Source organism: Ranitomeya imitator, chromosome 7 (genome assembly GCF_032444005.1).
Source record: "Ranitomeya imitator isolate aRanImi1 chromosome 7, aRanImi1.pri, whole genome shotgun sequence".
NCBI classification, from domain to species: domain Eukaryota; kingdom Metazoa; phylum Chordata; class Amphibia; order Anura; family Dendrobatidae; genus Ranitomeya; species Ranitomeya imitator.
Window position 1 is genome coordinate 113,166,329 of NC_091288.1, and position 20,463 is coordinate 113,186,791.

Genomic DNA, 20,463 nt, shown 5'->3' on the forward strand with positions numbered 1-20,463 from the left:
GGCAGGCATGCGTGCAAAATGCGAACGATGCAACAAAGAGATGCAAGGCCTGGTGGCACGAATGAGGCAACTTCATGAGAAGTGCGGTGATGAAGATGACCAAAGAAACACTTCTGAACAGGCAGGATCTTCAGGTTGGTAAACATTTTTATTGAATCCTATTTCTAAAGACTGAACTGTCATGTGTGAGAAAAATTATATTTCTTATTATTACTGCATGATACTGTCATTTGGTACAGTTATGAAGAAAAACAAATATTCCTTTTGGGGCAGGGGCAGTGATGTGTTGTGTACAATAAGCAGAAATTGTATAAACAATAAAATAACAGCATTGACTTTTTTTGTTTAGGGGAATTCATGGATTCTGGAAACTATCCACCTCCAAGATCACCATCATCCTGTTCTACAGTTTCAGAGTTATCCATCCAGGATAGTGCTTCATTAGCAGCAGCATCATCATCAGACACCCACAGCCACATATCACCATCACCCAAAAGGAAGAAAAAACCTTTACCTCCTGGAACCACCATAGATAGGTTTGTGATAAGAACTAGCAGATTAGAAAAAGAGTTGATTGATGAAAAAATTGCCCAGTTTATTTATGCAACGAACTCTTCTTTCCGTCTGACTGAGAACCCACATTTCATTAATATGGTTCAGTCACTGAGACCAGGATACAGTCCACCCAGCAGAGCTGATGTTGCAGGGAAACTGCTGGATCAAGTGTATGACAGAGAAATGGAGCAATGTGCAACAGCTCTGGAGGGTAAAATTGTTAACCTAAGTATTGATGGGTGGAGTAATGTCCACAATGATCCTATTGTATGTGCTTGTATAACAACAGAAGAAGGTAAAGTCTTCCTTGCACAAACAACTGATACGTCAGGAAATGCACACACAGCAGAATACTTACAAGAAGTGGCAGTAAAAGCTATAACGACATGTGAACAAAAATTCAAATGTCTAGTACGCAGTTTGGTCACTGACAATGCTGCAAACGTATCCAAGATGAGAAAAGATTTAGAAGAGCAGGGAGGGAATACAAAGCTGCTAATAACATATGGTTGCAGTGCTCATTTGCTGCACCTCTTAGCCAAAGACTTAAGTGTTCCAGAAATAAAGGCTAATGTTGTTGAAATTGCTAAATACTTCCGTAATAATCATTTTGCTGCTGCAGCTCTGAAAAGGATGGGTGGAACCAAGCTAACGCTCCCACAAGATGTTAGATGGAACTCTGTGGTGGACTGTTTTGAGCAGTATATCAAAAACTGGCCTATTCTGATGACACTTTGTGAAGAAAATCGAGATAAAATAGATGGCACTGTCACGGCCAAAATCCTCAACATTGGGCTTAAGAGAAATGTTGAACATATGCTGAGCTTCCTGAAACCCATCTCTCAAGCTTTAAACAAAATACAGAAAAATAGCTGTTTTATTGCGGATGATGTTGAAATTTGGAAGGAACTGAGTGAACACTTAAAAACAGAACTACACATGGACAGAATTAAATTACAAGCAGTAAACAAACGAATGGGACAAGCACTGACTCCAGCTCATTTTTTGGCAAATATTGTCAATATCCAATATCAGGGTCAAAACCTAAGAGCTGAGGAAGAGGAGTTAGCTATGACATGGGTATCCAGCAATCATCCATCTTTAATGCCAACTATAATAAACTTCATAGCTAAGGGGGAACCATTCAAGAAATATATGTTTGCTGAAGATATTTTAAGGAAGGTCACACCAGTAAACTGGCGGAAGACACTGAAGCGCTTGGATTTAGAGACTGTTCAAGTAATGATTTCACTTTTAACAGCAGTAGCTTCTTCTGCAGGCGTTGAAGGAATATTCTCTTCCTTTGGACTCATTCATTCTAAATTGAGAAATCGGTTGGGATCCAATAAAGCGGGAAAGCTTGTTTTTCTTTTCCAGATTATGAATAGGAACAAAGAAGAAGATGATGATGAAGATGACGACAAGTGAGCTACAGAGGACAGCAGGGACAGTAGTATTTAAGTTTTTCATGTGTCGGCTGGGCTGACAGTCTAAGTTTCTTATAATATATATATATTTTGTTTAGCCAAATTAGTTAACAAACATGGATGTTTGTTTAAGCAAATAACTTATGCTGTAATGTTGTTATTGCTTCAGTTGAATAAATCTATTTAAATTGTTATTAAGGTCAGGATTATTTTTCTCCTTCCTAAGTACAACAGAACAGTGGTGTCCAAATATGAATGATTAACCCATTAAACTGGGGAGAAAAAAGTAATATAAAAAGTGATTCTAAAAATCTTCATCTACTTGCATGTTAAAGCAGCAAGAACTAGCTTAGGTAGAAACTTTGATTTAAATCACTGATTTAAATCAAGCCTTACTGACTAGTGATTTAAATCGTGATTTAAATCGTGATTTAAATCAGTTAGATTTAAATCAAATACACCCTGCTGCAGACTGCTAAATCCAAGGAGCAGCCATTCCACTTAAAACCACCGGAGGGAGCCCAAGAGCAGAACTCACAAAAGTGCCACTTACAACCACCGGAGGGAGCCCAAGAGCGGAATTCACAACAGTACCCCCCTTCCCCCCACCCCCCCGAGGAGGAGTCACCGAACCCTTACCAGAGCCCCCAGGCCCGATCAGGACGAGCCAAGTGAAAAGCACGAACCAAATCGGCAGCATGGACATCGGAGGCAGCAACCCAAGAATTATCCTCCTGGTCATAACCCTTCCACTTGAAAAGATACTGAAGCCTCCGCCTCGAAAAACGAGAATCCAAAATTTTCTCAACCTCATATTCCAACTCTCCCTCAACCAACACCGGGGCAGGAGGATCAACCGAGGGAACAACGGGCATCACATATCTCCGCAACAAAGATCTATGGAAAACATTATGAATGGCAAAAGAGGCTGGAAGAGCCAAACGAAAAGACACCGGATTGATAATTTCAGAAATCTTATAAGGACCAATAAACCGAGGCTTAAACTTAGGGGAAGAAACCTTCATAGGAACATGACGAGAAGACAACCAAACCAAATCCACACACGAAGCCGGGGACCAACACACCAACGGCGGTTAGCAAAACGTTGAGCCTTTTCCTGAGACAACGTCAAATTGTCCACCACATGAGTCCAAATCTGCTGCAGCCTGTCAACCACAGAATCCACACCAGGACAATCAGAAGGCTCAACCTGCCCCGAAGAAAAACGAGGATGAAAACCAAAATTACAAAAGAAAGGTGAGACCAAAGTAGCCGAACTAGCCCGATTATTAAGGGCAAACTCGGCCAACGGCAAGAAAGCCACCCAATCATCCTGATCAGCAGACACAAAGCATCTCAAATAAGTTTCCAAGGTCTGATTAGTTCGCTCAGTTTGACCATTAGTCTGAGGATGAAACGCCGAAGAAAAAGACAAATCAATGCCCATCCTAGCACAAAAGGCCCGCCAAAACCTAGAAACAAACTGAGAACCTCTGTCAGACACAATATTCTCCGGAATGCCATGCAAACGAACCACATGCTGAAAAAACAATGGAACCAAATCTGAGGAGGAAGGCAGCTTGGGCAAAGGTACCAGATGGACCAATTTAGAGAACCGGTCACAAACCACCCAGATAACAGACATCTTCTGGGAAACAGGAAGATCCGAAATAAAATCCATGGAAATATGCGTCCAGGGCCTCTCAGGGACCGGCAAAGGCAAAAGCAACCCACTAGCGCGGGAACAGCAAGGCTTGGCCCGGGCGCAAGACCCACAGGACTGCACAAAAGCACGCACATCGCGCGACAAGGAAGGCCACCAAAAGGACCTAGCAACCAAATCTCTCTTACCAAAAATCCCAGGATGACAGGCCAACACTGAACAATGAACCTCAGAAATTACCTTACTTGTCCATCTATCAGGAACAAAGAGCTTCCCTACCGGACAGCGGTCAGGTTTATCAGCCTGAATTTCCTGAAGCACCCGCCGCAAATCAGGGGAGATGGCAGAAAGAATCACCCCTTCCTTAAGAATGCCAACCGGCTCAAGGATTCCAGGAGAGTCAGGCAAAAAACTCCTAGAGAGGGCATCAGCCTTAACATTCTTAGATCCCGGAAGATACGAGACCACAAAATCAAAACGGGAGAAAAACAGGGACCATCGAGCCTGTCTAGGGTTCAGCCGCTTGGCCGACTCGAGGTAAATCAGATTCTTATGATCAGTCAAGACCACAATGCGGTGCTTGGCTCCCTCAAGCCAATGTCGCCACTCCTCAAATGCCCACTTCATAGCCAACAACTCACGATTGCCGACGTCATAATTGCGCTCCGCAGGCGAAAACTTTCTGAAAAAAAAGCACACGGTTTCATCAAAGAACCATCAGAATTCCTCTGAGACAAAACGGCCCCTGCCCCAATCTCAGAAGCGTCAACCTCAACCTGAAAAGGAAGAGAAACATCCGGCTGACACAACACAGGGGCAGAAGTAAATCGGCGTTTAAGCTCCCGAAAGGCCTCAACAGCCGCAGAGGACCAATTCGTCACATCAGCGCCTTTCTTCGTCAAATCAGTAAGGGGCTTAACCACACTGGAAAAGTTGGCAATGAAACGGCGATAGAAATTAGCAAAGCCCAAAAATTTCTGAAGGCTCTTCACAGATGTGGGTTGAATCCAGTCATGAATGGCTTTGACCTTAACAGGATCCATTTCTATAGACGAGGGGGAAAAATAAAACCCAAAAAAGAGACCTTCTGAACTCCGACTAGGCACTTAGACCCCTTCACAAACAAAGCATTATCACGAAGGATCTGGAAAACCATCCTGACCTGCTTCACATGAGACTCCCAATCATCGGAAAAAATCAAAATATCATCCAAATACACTATCATGAATTTATGAAGATAATTGCGGAAAATATCATGCATGAAGGATTGGAACACAGATGGAGCATTAGAGAGCCCAAATGGCATCACAAGGTATTCAAAATGGCCTTCGGGCGTATTAAATGCAGTTTTCCATTCGTCACCCTGTTTAATACGGACAAGATTATATGCCCCTCGAAGGTCAATCTTAGTAAACCAACTAGCCCCCTTAATCCAAGCAAACAAATCAGAAAGCAAAGGCAAGGGGTATTGGAATTTGACCGTGATCTTATTAAGAAGACGATAATCTATACAGGGTCTCAAGGAGCCATCCTTCTTAGCAACAAAAAAGAAACCCGCTCCCAATGGTGATGAAGACGGTCGAATATGCTCCTTCTCCAAAGACTCCTTAACATAACTCCGCATGGCGGCATGCTCTGGCACAGACAGAGTTAAAAAATTATATACACATAGGCGTCAGCAGGTAATATACATGAGGCGACTCAACATTAATGCTACACAGGAGATATAATGAGTCAAATAGTTGCCAAAAATACTATTAGTAAAGCATATTTATTAGATTTCCACTGAAAATCATACATATCATATATCATAGAAATTTGATAAAAGGATGTGACTGCATCCGTAAGTGCAATGATCCAGGTTTAGCCAACAGAAACACAATAAGTAATTAATTACAATGTACATAATGCTGAGGTATACACACGTGCAAATAGCCCATATGCATAACAGACAGACAACAGCGATGGGCGTTACATCTACATAATAGCCCTAACAATGCCCATATAGCTGCCACACATCAAATGTAAATGGACCGCACAATGTGAAAGAAAGACTAGTAAATAAATACAGGTCCTTCTCAAAAAATTAGCATATAGTGTTAAATTTCATTATTTACCATAATGTAATGATTACAATTAAACTTTCATATATTATAGATTCATTATCCACCAACTGAAATTTGTCAGGTCTTTTATTGTTTTAATACTGATGATTTTGGCATACAACTCCTGATAACCCAAAAAACCTGTCTCAATAAATTAGCATATTTCACCCATCCAATCAAATAAAAGTGTTTTTTAATAACAAACAAAAAAACCAACAAATAATAATGTTCAGTTATGCACTCAATACTTGGTCGGGAATCCTTTGGCAGAAATGACTGCTTCAATGCGGCGTGGCATGGAGGCAATCAGCCTGTGACACTGCTGAGATGTTATGGAGGCCCAGGATGCTTCAATAGCGGCCTTAAGCTCATCCAGAGTGTTGGGTCTTGCGTCTCTCAACTTTCTCTTCACAATATCCCACAGATTCTCTATGGGGTTCAGGTCAGGAGAGTTGGCAGGCCAATTGAGCACAGTAATACCATGGTCAGTAAACCATTTACCAGTGGTTTTGGCACTGTGAGCAGGTGCCAGGTCGTGCTGAAAAATGAAATCTTCATCTCCATAAAGCATTTCAGCCGATGGAAGCATGAAGTGCTCCAAAATCTCCTGATAGCTGGCTGCATTGACCCTGCCCTTGATGAAACACAGTGGACCAACACCAGCAGCTGACATGGCACCCCACACCATCACTGACTGTGGGTACTTGACACTGGACTTCAGGCATTTTGGCATTTCCTTCTCCCCAGTCTTCCTCCAGACTCTGGCACCTTGATTTCCGAATGACATGCAAAATTTGCTTTCATCAGAAAAAAGTACTTGGGACCACTTAGCAACAGTCCAGTGCTGCTTCTCTGTAGCTCAAAAGTGGCTTTACCTGGGGAATGCGGCACCTGTAGCCCATTTCCTGCACACGCCTGTGCACGGTGGCTCTGGATGTTTCCACACCAGACTCAGTCCACTGCTTCCTCAGGTTCCCCAAGGTCTGGAATCGGTCCTTCTCCACAATCTTCCTCAGGGTCCGGTCTCCTCTTCTCGTTGTACAGCGTTTTCTGCCACATTGTTTCCTTCCAACAGACTTACCATTGAGGTGCCTTGATACAGCACTCTGGGAACAGCCTATTTGTTGAGAAATTTCTTTCTGGGTCTTACCCTCTTGCTTGAGGGTGTCAATGATGGCCTTCTTGACATCTGTCAGGTCGCTAGTCTTACCCATGATGGGGGTTTTGAGTAATGAACCAGGCAGGGAGTTTATAAAAGCCTCAGGTATCTTTTGCATGTGTTTAGAGTTAATTAGTTGATTCAGAAGATTAGGGTAAATGGTCGTGTAGAGAACCTTTTCTTGATATGCTAATTTATTGAGACAGGTTTTTTGGGTTATCAGGAGTTGTATGCCAAAATCATCAGTATTAAAACAATAAAAGACCTGACAAATTTCAGTTGGTGGATAATGAATCTATAATATATGAAAGTTTAATTGTAATCATTACATTATGGTAAATAATGAAATTTAACACTATATGCTAATTTTTTTAGAAGGACCTGTAAAGGGTTAATTACCCATAGGTTACACGGTGTCGCGTCTGGCTCCTGGATGAACCCCAACGCGCGTTTCGCGTGTACGTATTGTCGCTTCCTCAGGGGGCTATTTGCACGTGTGTATACCTCAGCATTATGTACATTGTAATTAATTACTTATTGTGTTTCTGTTGGCTAAACCTGGATCATTGCACTTACGGATGCAGTCACATCCTTTTATCAAATTTCTATGATATATGATATGTATGATTTTCAGTGGAAATCTAATAAATATGCTTTACTAATAGTATTTTTGGCAACTATTTGACTCATTATATCTCCTGTGTAGAGTTAAAAAATTGTTGGCCCTTAGGGAACTTGCAGCCAGGAATCAAGTTAATAGCACAATCACAGTCCCTGTGCGGTGGAAGGGAACTGGACTTGGGCTCATCAAATACATCCTGGAAATCCGACAAAAACTCAGGGACCTCAGAAGAGGGGGAAGAGGAAATTGACATCAAAGGAACGTCACTATGTACCTCTTGACAACCCCAACTAGTCACAGACATAGTTTTCCAATCCAGCACCGGATTATGTTCCTGTAACCATGGAAAACCCAGTACAACAACATCATGCAGGTTATGCAACACCAGAAAACGGCAATCTTCCTGATGTGCTGGAGCCATGTACATAGTCATCTGCGTCCAGTACTGAGGTTTATCCTTGGCCAATGGTGTAGCATCAATACCCCTCAAAGGAATAGGGCTCTGCAAAGGCTGCAAGGAAAAACCACAGCGCCTGGGGAATTCTAAGTCCATTAAGTTCAGGGAAGCACCTGAATCCACAAATGCCATGACAGAAAAGGACGACAATGAGCAAATCAGCGTCACAGATCAGAGAAATTTAGGCTGTATAGTACTAATGGTAACAGACCTAGCGACTCTCTTAGTACGCTTAGGGCAATCAGAGATAACATGAGCAGAATCACCACAGTAAAAACACAGCCTATTCTGACGTCTGAATTCCTGCCGTTCTGCTCTAGTCAAAATCCTATCACATTGCATAGGCTCAGGACTCTGCTCAGAGGACACTGCCATATGGTGCACAGCTTTGCGCTCGCGCAGACGCCGATCAATCTGAATAGCTAGAGACATAGATTCGCTCAAACCGGCAGGCGTAGAGAAGCCCACCATATCATCTTTAAGGGCTTCAGAAAGACCTTTTCTGAAAATTGCGGCCAGAGCCTCCTCATTCCATTTAGTGAGCACAGACCATTTTCTAAATTTCTGGCAGTATAATTCTGCCGCTTCCTGACCTTGACACAAGGCCAACAGGGTTTTTTCTGCATGATCCACAGAATTAGGTTCGTCATACAATAATCCGAGCGCTTGAAAAAATGCGTCTACATTCAACAATGCCGGATCCCCTGATTCAAGAGAAAAAGCCCAGTCTTGAGGGTCACCCCGCAGCAAGGATATGATGATTTTTACTTGCTGAATGGGATCACCAGAAGAACGGGGTTTCAAAGCAAAAAACAATTTGCAGTTATTTTTAAAGTTCAAAAACTTGGATCTGTCCCCAAAAAACAAATCAGGAGTAGGAATTCTAGGCTCTAAAGCCTGAGTCTGGACAACATAATCTTGGATACTCTGTACTCTTGCAGCAAGTTGATCCACACGAGAAAACAAACCCTGAACATCCATGCCAGAGCATAAATCCTGAACCACCCAGAAATCAAGAGGAAAAAGAGACAAAACAGAGCACAGAAAAAAAAATGGTTCAGAACTTTCTTTTCCTTCTTTTGAGATGCGTTTAATTTATTTTTGGCCACTTGTACTGTTATGATCTGGTGGTTTAGGAACAACATGAGACAAGCTCTGAAGGAGGTGGTGTCTGTACTGACCGCAAACCCTGAACCTAGCAGCGCAACTAAAAATAGCCGTGGGGGGTACCTGACGCTCCCTAGACCCCTCGGCACAGACTAAGATCTAACTACCCCTAAAGATGGAAACAGGAAACCTATCTTGCCTCAGAGAAAATCCCCAAAGGAAAGATCGCCCCCCACAAATATTGACGGTGAGAGGAGGGAAAAATAACATACGCAGAAATGAAATCAGATTTTAGCATAGGAGGCCAGTCTAGCTTGATAGATAGGACAGGAAAGGATACTGTGCGGTCAGTATAAAAACTACAAAACAATCCACACAGAGTTTACAAAAATCTCCACACCTGACTAAAGGTGTGGAGGGTAAATCTGCTTCCCAGAGCTTCCAGCTAAGAGAAATAATCCATACTGACAAGCTGGACAAATATAGAATGCACAGAACAATAAGTCCACAACATGTGGACTGAAATGAGCAAAGCCAGAACTTATCTTTGCTGAACTGGTCAGGAAACCAGGAAAATCCAAGCAAAGATGTGAATCCCAGCCAGGAAACATTGACAAGTGGCACTGGCTGAAGGAAAGAGCCAGGCATAAATAGCCAAGCAGAAAGACAATTAGTGGAAGCAGCTGCAGACTGCTAAATCCAAGGAGCAGCCATTCCACTTAAAACCACCGGAGGGAGCCCAAGAGCAGAACTCACAAAAGTGCCACTTACAACCACTGGAGGGAGCCCAAGAGCGGAATTCACAACAGCAGACTGTACTTACACCACGTTTTACAGACTTCTGATATCGACTTAACAGTTTGTATATCTCATTTGCAGAAGGAAACCTATCAATACAACTTCCATGAGAAACAACAAAGCCTAAGGTGGGTAGATCTCCCCATGTTCTAGTCAGAAGAGTAAAGCTAGGTGAGATGATACATTCTTCTACAGATAGTATAGAAAGATAGCGATGCGACCTGTGAAATAATCTTTCTGTGGAAACTTCCTGAAGAAGAAGCCATGAGCTTCGAAACGCGTTGAATAAACCACCTGAACATCTTATAACTATATCTGGATCCATCATTTGTTGCAGCAGCGCGGATTTTATCCACATTCATCTATAGATGACACAGGAAGGCTAATCAGAAGCTAGGTGAGATGATCCGTTCTTCTACAGATGACACAGGGAGGCTAATCAGAAGCTAGGTGAGATGATCCGTTCTTCTATGGATGACACTGGGAGGCTAATCAGAATCTAGGCGAGATGATCCGTTCTTCTACAGATGACACAGGGAGGCTAATCAGAAGCTAGGCGAGATGATCTGTTCTTCTACTGATGACACAGGGAGGCTAATCAGAAGCTAGGCGAGATGATCCGTTCTTCTACAGAATACACAGGGAGGCTAATCAGAAGCTAGGTGAGATGATCCGTTTTTCTACAGATGACACAGGGAGGCTAATCAGAAGCTAGGCGAGATGATCTGTTCTTCTACAGATGACACAGGGAGGCTAATCAGAAGCTAGGCGAGATGATCTGTTCTTCTACAGATGACACAGGGAGGCTAATCAGAAGCTAGGCGAGATGATCCCTTCTTCTACAGAATACACAGGGAGGCTAATCAGAAGCTAGGCGAGATGATCCCTTCTTCTACAGAATACACAGGGAGGCTAATCAGAAGCTAGGTGAGATGATCCATTCTTCTACAGAATACACAGGGAGGCTAATCAGAAGTTAGGTGAGATGATCCTTTCTTCTACAGATGACACAGGGAGGCTAATCAGAACTTTGCACAAATTAAATAAGGAGATAGGAAAACCGGTATGCAAACTGAAAAAATGACCATACAGAAATGTAGAGAAATACTGACTTTCACCAGTAATGAAAAAATATATCCTGCCATGATTAGCTTGGTATTTTATGTATTAGGGTAATAGAACGACGATAAACTGGGACTCTAAAAAATTTATTGCAGTTTCCACATATTGTAAGAAATGAAAAAAACTTAAGGCTATGTGCAGACATATTCTAGGTCCACTGCGGATCTTTCTGCAGCGGATTTGATAAATCCGCAGTGAAAAACCGCTGCGGATTTATCGCAGATTTACCGCGGTTTTTCTGCGGATTTCACTGCGGTTTTACAACCGTGAATTTCTATTGGAGCAGTTGTAAAACCGATGCGGAATCCGCAGAAAGAAGTGACATGCTGCGGAATGTAAACCGCTGCGTTTCCGCGCGTTTTTTACCGCAGCATGTGCACAGCGTTTTTGGTTTCCCATAGGTTTACATTGAACTGTAAACTCATGGGAAACTGCTGCGGACCCACAGCTGCAGAAACGCTGCAGATCCGCAACAAAATCCGCATCGTGTGCACATACCCTAATGTCCATTAAAGGGGAATCTGTCTGTAGGTTTTTGCTATGTAATCTGACAGTAGCAGGACATAAGGACAGGGAGCCTCATTCCAGCAATGTATCATTTAGTTTCTTGGGTGCAGCAGTTTTCTCTGTTGAAGATCTATCAGTTCTCTGAATGCTGAGCTCTGCATTACCCCGCCCACACCTCTGATTCACAGCTTTCTGTGTATTGTATAGTGACAGAAAGCTGCTAACTGAAGCTGTGGGTAGGGTTGGACTATGAGGCACAAGGCCAGTTGTCTTCTACTGATAAAACAGATTCTAGTTAATGAGACATCCCTGCAATCAGGCTCTCTCCTACCCTTATATCATCGTGCTTCCCACTACATAGTCAAAAGAATGCTGAGAGATTCCCTTTAGAGATACGATAGCTGCACATAGTACGATACAGGAAAAGTTAACCTCCCAATGAATTTTTTAAATATGGCAAGTTTATTGAGTACCCAGGAATTGGACCAAAAATAAACTGGAAAACAACAAGTTTTCAGAATATTCCAAGTATTCAGGTAGACTGTGGAGATCCCAAACATTCATTGTTATTAACAAGGCACAGGGTTCTATGGATCTTTAGTAGCAGATGGGATCAGGGCTTTATGTCACTCTCTGACTCCATCTTCTTCTCAGGAGACCACTCGCTCTATATAAAGTTTAGAATATAGGAGAAATGGTCAACTTCAGAAGAGTGGAGAAGGGACTTGTTGCTCATGTTGATGACTAGACCACTGTCAGCCATAAGACTTAAAGGGAACCTGTCACCCCCAACATCAATGGTGAGGTAAGCTCACCGTCATCAGGGGCTTATCTACAGCATTCTGTAATGCTGTAGATAAGCCCCCGATGTAACCTGAAAGAGGACGTCATGGAATGAAGATGGGAGGCGCCGGAGCGGACCTGAGACACCCATTTGACCAGACCGCAGCGGGACCGCCCCTGGGTGAGTATAATCTAACGTCTTTTTCTCCTCTTTCAGGTTACATCAGGGGCTTATCTACAGCATTACAGAATGCTGTAGATAAGCCCCTGAGATGACGGTGAGCTTACCTTACCATCGATTTTGGGGGTGACAGGTTCCCTTTAAGTAATTAACAAAATTTCAGGCTTTAAACCCTCACATGTTTCACTGCTTTTGGAAGTAGAGAAATCAATGTCTTCTAGAAAAGTGTGATAAAACTGATTAAAGTTACAGATTAATGAACTGGTCTCATGGATTTTACTACAGTGTGTCCGTAAAGTCATGGTCTACTTTTGACCAAGTCACTGGAAAGCACCAAAAAACGATAGAAATGTGAAATCTGCTCCAACTAAAAGAAAAACTCTTCCAGTTTCATACCTGTTCAGTGCAGTTCGATGTGGGCTCCATTTGTTTCCCTACACACATCCAAACGATAGTGAAGTTCTTGCCACACACGGGTAAGGATGTCTGGTGTAACAGAGCGAATAACGTATGTGATTCTCTGTTTTAAGGGATTAATGTCGCTGATACGTTCAATGTACACATGTTGCTTCACATAACTCCAAAACTAAAAGTCTAAGGGCATCAGATCCGGGTTCGCGGTGGCCATGGCTTGTCAGAACCCCAGCCTATCCACTGCCGGGGGAATGTTCTATCCAGAAATTCACGAACAATGGTGGTGTAGTGTGGAGGAGCGCCATCCTGTTGAAAGATGACACCTTCTGGAAATTGTGATACTGCGTATAATTCCAACATGTCAAGATACGTGTTTGCCGTCACAGACCGCTCCGTGAAAAAAATGGGCCTATCACCTTATCATGCATCAGGCCACACAACACATTCAATTTAGGGGTGTTACGTTCGTGCTCAACGTAGGCATGAGGATGTTCAGCAGCCCACATTCAGACGTTATGGCGATGATATGGAAGGTTGCCTCACTGCTAAACACAATCTTCTGTAAAAATCATGCATCACTATCGATTTCATGAAGCATATCTGTAGCAAATGCGCATCGTTTGCGTCTATCCGCCGGTTTGATAGCATGCAACAGCCGCAATATGTACCCCGTAAAACAAAGACGTTTCTTTAACACCTTATGAACTGTAGTCTTGCTTAGGTGTAATTGTCGAGCACACGCACACACAGATTTTTTTAGGGCTCCTTAGGTAGCTATCCCGTATAGCAGAGGTGTCAAACTGCATTCCTCGAGGGCCGCAAACAGGTCATGTTTTCAGGATTTCCTTGTATTGCACAAGGTGCTGGAATCATTCTGCGCAGGTGATTAAATTATCACCTGTGCAATACAAGAAAATCCTGAAAACATGACCTGTTTGCGGCCCTCGAGGAATGCAGTTTGACACCTCTGCCGTATAGCCTCTACAGACTCGTCACTGACTGATGGCCTACCAGAACGGGGCTTCTCCACCAATCTGCTGGCTTCCTTCAACTGCTTATCCGACTGAGTAATGTTATTCTTATGTGGTGGCGCTTCATTATACACGGGCCGATATTCACGTAGCACTTTGGTCACGGATTTGATTTAATCTAGCCCCACAACACACTGAACCTTCCTCTGTACCATCCACATCTCGACTGGCATGGAAAACCACACAGCTGGCATAAGCTTGTGCTTGCCTGATGTCACAGACCTGGCAGTGCATGAATCAGAGTTCAGTTTATCAGGGGTTAATCTGACTTGGGGCTCAGCAACAGCATAAATGAGTTTGTGTTGCTTGATTGGTTCTTGTTATCTTTCCTCATGAAAAGGTCTGATATGATTGGGCCAGAGAAAGGGCGCCAAAATGTAAACTATAAATAGATCCTGTGACTGGTGAAAAGTGCACCATGACTTTATGACACACTGTATTTCAGCATTTCAGTCTATAGATAATCACAGAAATGACTCGCTGTTGGATTCTCAATGCATAGACGATACTTCACCATCAATACTGACAGAGGCAACAGGGAAATTATGTATTGGGAGATTAAATATAAAGCGCTACAAAAAAAAAGAAAATTCTCAGTTCTGAAGTAGATGGGGGGGGGGGGGGGGGATTTATCAGTAGACAAAAAGGAAGATGACTATAAAAATGCTGACTGAGAAAGGAAGAAGATTCCACCCATGAATAGAGGAAGATAAAGCACAAAGTACAATGTATTTATTATGTGATGACAAAAAATAATAAAGACATTACAGGGAACTTGTCAGCAGTTTTGGCCGATATAAGATTTGGCCACTGCCTTTCAGGGCTTATCTACAGCATTGTATAATGCTGTAGATAAGCCCCCCATCTGACCTGAAAGATAAGAAAAACAAGTCTTATTATACTCACTCGGAGGGGGGGTCCGGTCTGATGGGTGTCACCGGTCTGGATCTGGCGCCTCCCATCTTCTTATAATCACCGTCCTCCTGCTTGCTTCATGGCTCCCGGCATCGCGCTACTGCACCGGCGTACTTATCTGCCCTGTTGAGGGCAGAGTAAAGTACTGCAGTGCGCAGGCGCTGGGCCTCTCTGACCTTTCCCGATGCCTGCAGATAAGTATGCCTGCGCAGGAGCGTGATGCTGGGGAGCCATGAAGAAAGCAGGAGGACGGGATGGGAGACCTGAGACCCTTATCGGACCGGACCGTCACCCCCCCCCCCCCCCCCTTCTGAGTGAGTATAATCAAACTCATTTTTCTTATCTTTCCGGGCGGATCGGGAGCTTATATATAACATTATAGAATGCTGTGTATAAGCCCTGAAAAGCAGTGGCTGCATCTTATATCGTCCAAACCTTGCAAGAGGTTCCCTTTAAGGCTAGGTTCACATTGCGTTCAGTGTCTCCGTTTAACGGACTACGTTACACCGCGTTAACGGCGCCATTGAATGCAATGTCGGACGCATCGCTAGCGCACGCCCACAATGGGCGTGTGCTAGCGATGCGTCTGACATTGAGTGACGGACCCGAGACGCGGGCTGCAGCGTTTCCGGGTCGGTCACCGCTAGCGCAGATGAAGCTAGCAGATGCTCCATCTGCGCTAGCGCTGTGCAAAGTTGGCACTTGCGTTAGCGCAGTCCGTTTAACGTATGCGTTGAACGGACTGCACTAACACAATGTGAACCTAGCCTAAGGAAAATCTCTCCAAGTTAAAAGAAGAAGTTAAACAGTTAGGCCTTGTTCACACTGCGTTTATGTAATGGGTATCTACCATATAATTGTCTAAGGGTCACTTCCGTCTTTCGGTCTGTCTTTCTGTCACAGATATTCATTGGTCGCGGCCTCTGTCTGTGATGGAATCCAAGTTGCTGATTGGTCGTGGCAAACGCCCACGACCATTGCCACGACCAATCAGCGACGCCCGCAGTCCGGCGGCAATATGGCCACTCTTTCCTCCCCGCAGTCAGTCAGTGCCCGCTCCATACTCCCCTCCAGTCAGCCATCACACAGGGTTAATGCCAGCGTTACAGGACCGCGGTGTAACGCACTCCGGTTACGCAGCTATTAACCCTGTGTGACCAACTTTTTACTATTGATGCTGCGTATGCAGCATCAATAGTAAAACCATCTAATGTTAAAAATAATTTAATAATTAAAAAAAACCCGTTATTCTCACCCTCCGCCGTCGCGTCCTGTCCACGGCACTACAAGAGGCAGGTTCCGCTTCCAAAGATGCTATGGGAGAAGGACCTTCCATGATGTCACGGTCATGTGACCGTGACGTCATCACAGGTCCTGCGCTTATACCAATCCTGGGACCGGAAGCTGCCGGGTGCACCGCACACAAGCGCCGGAACTACAACGGGCTCTTTGGAAGGTGAGTATATGTTTCTTTTTTATTTTGTAACCTGTTACATACGTGCCTGGGCAATATACTACGTAGCTGGGCAATATACTACGTGTCTGTGCTGTATACTACGTGACTGGGCAGTATACTACGTGTCTGTGCTGTATACTACGTGACTGGGCAATATACTACGTGTCTGTGCTGTATACTACGTGGCTCTGTGCTGTATACTATGTCGCTGTGCAATATACTACGTGGCTGGGCAATATACTAAGTGGCTGGGCAATATACTAGGTGTCTGTGCTGTATACTACGTGACTGGGAAGTATACTACATGTCTGTGCTGTATACTACGTAACTGGGCAGTATACTACGTGTCGGTGCTGTATACTACGTGACTGGGCAATATACATGTCTGTGCTGTATACTACGTGACTGGGCAATATACTACGTGTCTGTGCTGTATACTACATGGCTCTGTGCTGTATACTATGTCGCTGTGCAATATACTACGTGGCTCTGCTGTATACTACATCGCTGTGCAATATACTAAGTGGCTGGCCAATATACTACGTGACTGAGCAATATACTACGTGGGCTGAGCAATATACTACGTGGCTGGGCAATATACTACGTCACTGGGCAATATACTACGTTAATGGGCAATATACTACGTCGCTGTGCAATATACTACGTGACTGGGGAATATACTACGTCGCTGGGCAATATACTACTTGGCTCTTTGCTGTATACTACGTCGCTGTGCAATATACTACGTGACTGGGGAATATACTACGTGGCTGGGCAATATACTACGTGGCTGGGCAATATACTACGTGGCTGGGCAATATACTACGTGGCTGGGCAATATACTATGTGGACACACATATTCTAGAATACCCGATGCGTTAGAATCGGGCCACCATCTAGTATTATACTGGTGGTACCATCAGAATGGCTGAAAAATGGGTTTCAGATGTAACCCTCAATAGAGGCAAGAGTACAATGACACAGATTGAGCTCAAATCGACTCAAATTGTGTTTTATTCCCAACAATCATAAAACATGGTTTCATGGGTAAAATTTGTCCTTGGTGAATACAAGTTTTTCCATTAGTGAGATCAGAGATGACAGGTCGTGCTTATAATGTTTTATGGAATATCTGGGACTCACTAACTCCTCCCCTTTCAATAGAATTTTAAAAGCACCAAACGTCATCCCTCTCAGTAATGTGAAAATTGGTCTTCAATAAATACAGATTTTGATTTTACCCAAGACTTGAGAGTGAAAGATCAATCCAGGAGGAGAAAGAAGCAGATTTCTCTGATTAACATATATTACAAAGTTCCTTATTTTCATGTGTACTATTGATTTATGAAACAATTCAAATGACGATAACTCTAAAGGCTTCTGGATGGAAAATATGTGTGTTACTGCACTGAAGAGCTAAAACGTCAATGCAGTGCAAGCAGCTCTCACAAGATCATGTAGAGCGCGGGAAGCTGCTGGGGCTAATACATCGCCCCAGTTATAGTGGGAACCAGCATTAAAAAAAGAAGACTCTCCTGAATGTTAAGCTGCCACACACACACACACACACACACACACACACACACACACACACTCACACAGCATGTGGGGCTCACTGTATAAAATAAATGAAAAAAGCCAAGCAAAATGTAAAAATAGTAATAAAAAAAGCATAAAAAGACGCTGCCAGTCTACATCATTATTTTTGTAACCCATACTGAAAAAATAAGTTCAATATATTAAAATAAATTCTAGAGGAAGTGAAATGCAATGTAAGATGTTTTTAGTGGTCTTTAATGGTTGCGAAAAAATGTGAAAAACATATATTTCTGAAAAAAAAGCCAAAGTATTTGCATACCAGAATGCGAAAAAGTTTTAGAATAGTTAAAACTGCATATATGATAAGCACTGAAAATGACCTTGCTAAGAGCACAACAAAAAGGGAAAATATAAAAAAAAAAAAAAAAAAAAACTTGTTTCTTCATATGAAAAAATGGGCATACATGAAAAGAGGTGCCATTAATTAATGTGAACAACTTAGGGCTTCGTGGATAGACGAGTCAGGGCTCGCGTCTAGGGAACTAGTGAGCCACAGACTGGGCTTGATTTAATAGGGATTGGACCCAGGTCTGTTCAGGTGTAATAGAAATATATATCTTGCATGTCATCCAAAAAGAAAGGCTTTCTTTCCAGGTCTAATCAATAAGGTGACAACTGTTTGGATTTTCGTTTCTTCTCTTTCCCCTCCTCATTCTCCCTTTTGCACTCCTTTCCCTTCTATGTTTTTTTTATTTAATTCTATTGGAAAATTTCAATAAAGATACTTTATTAGTGCAGAAACAGAATGCCATATGACTCGTGTCAGGGTCGCATCGTAACCCTCATATTGGCTGTCTGGTTTCCTGACCTGAGCTTGACGGCTGCATAGAAATACATTACGCTGTCATGCTGAGGTCGGGAGAGGTGCCAGGCCAATCCATGCACCACGATGAGATGAGATCATCGCACGAGTTATACGGCAGTCTGTCTCTGCCCTTAAAGGGAACAAGTCACCAGTTTTGTAATATAACAACTAAAACTGTAACATTATTCAGCATCTGTGCTACATTTCATAAATAGTTAAATAAGCTCCTGACTCTCCCTGTATACTCTCAAAAACTTGGTTAAAGGAACACTGTCACCTGAATTTGGAGGGAACAATCTTCAGCCATGGAGGCGGGGTTTTTGATTCACCCTTTCCTTACCCGCTGGCTGCATGCTGGCTGCAATATTGGATTGAAGTTCATTCTCTGTCCTCCATAGTACACGCCTGCACAAGGCAAGATTGCCATGTGCAGGCATGTACTACTGAGGACAGAGAATGAACTTCAATCCAATATTGCAGCCAGCATGCAGCAAGCGGGTAAGGAAAGGGTGAATCAAAAACCCCAAAACCCCGCCTCCATGGCTGAAGATTGTTCCCTCCAAATTCAGGTGACAGTGTCCCTTTAAGTTCTCCCACGCTGTATGGAAATCTGGTCAGTCCGGTCCGATGGGTGGTCTTTCTGGCCTCTCTATCCCTCCCTCGGGCTACTGCTCTATGTCCTCCTTCTTAATCTGATGTGGATGACGGCTCATATTATCCACATTGCTGCGTCATTGCTGTGACGCCTCACGTCATCCGCATGTCTGTGCACAGACATCGTGGCTCGCGCCTGCATACTATGCCTTTCCCTACTGTAGGCAGAGCCGAAAACACAAGTTTCCATGTGCCTGCAGTACAGCGAAGCATAGTGCACAGATGCGACCCACCATTTCTCTGCACAGGCGCAAGATTTTGCCTGGCAATGTGGATGACGTGAGGCATCATCCACATCAATTAAAGAAGGACGACGGCGAGCAGCAACCCGGGGAGGGATAGAGAGGCCCGAAACGATGCCCATTGGACCGAAGCGACCCGATTTTCATAGGACAAGTGAGAAGAACGTAAAAATGTTTTTGGGGGGTATACAGTGAGAATCAGGGGATTACATAAGCATTGATGAACTGTAGCAGACATCGATTAAGGTCATATTTTTCATCGTTATATGACAAAACTGGTTACAGGTTCCCTTTAAATGTACTGCATTAAAAAGACAATCCCTTTCTAAATGGTCATAATGGCATAAAGACCAGAAGTCACGGCAGGGGGACCTGGCTTAGGAGAACACAGCACGTCTGGGTATTACAGGGTTAGCCATTCATCGGATTAGTGAGCAGACAATTCCATTTTTCCTTTTCTTACAGTGACTGTAGTTTTCCTCAGCAACAACAGCTGATCAGTGGAGGTTTTCTGAACCCATAGGAATGTGTATCAATAGAGAGGTTATATATATATCTATGCACCATTGTGAATGTGTAAATTATATATCTAGCTATATATTTAGAGTAAGAGCAGATATTAAATAAGTGGATTTTCGCTGGGACAGAAGCACTTATATCTGATGCGTTTAACAAAAGCCATAAGTGGTAATACTACAGAAAAAAAGCAGCAGTGAAGGGAGAATAGAACCCCATTTATAGACATGACAGGCTCGGTGTGAAGAGCTTTCTGTCAATGGTCTGGAGACGGTGCCTAACATCTCTACGTGCCTTTCTACTCCACGAGTGGACCTCTGCCCTGCGGAAGGCGCGAGGATTCCT

General features: G+C 43.4%; 1 protein-coding gene across 2 annotated transcripts in view; it reads right to left on the bottom strand.

Annotated features, from left to right (window-relative positions):
- Window positions 1-20,463, bottom strand: part of PIKFYVE (phosphoinositide kinase, FYVE-type zinc finger containing) — a 610,036-nt gene that overhangs the window by 251,009 nt on the left and 338,564 nt on the right. The gene's annotated exons all lie outside the window — the stretch shown is intronic.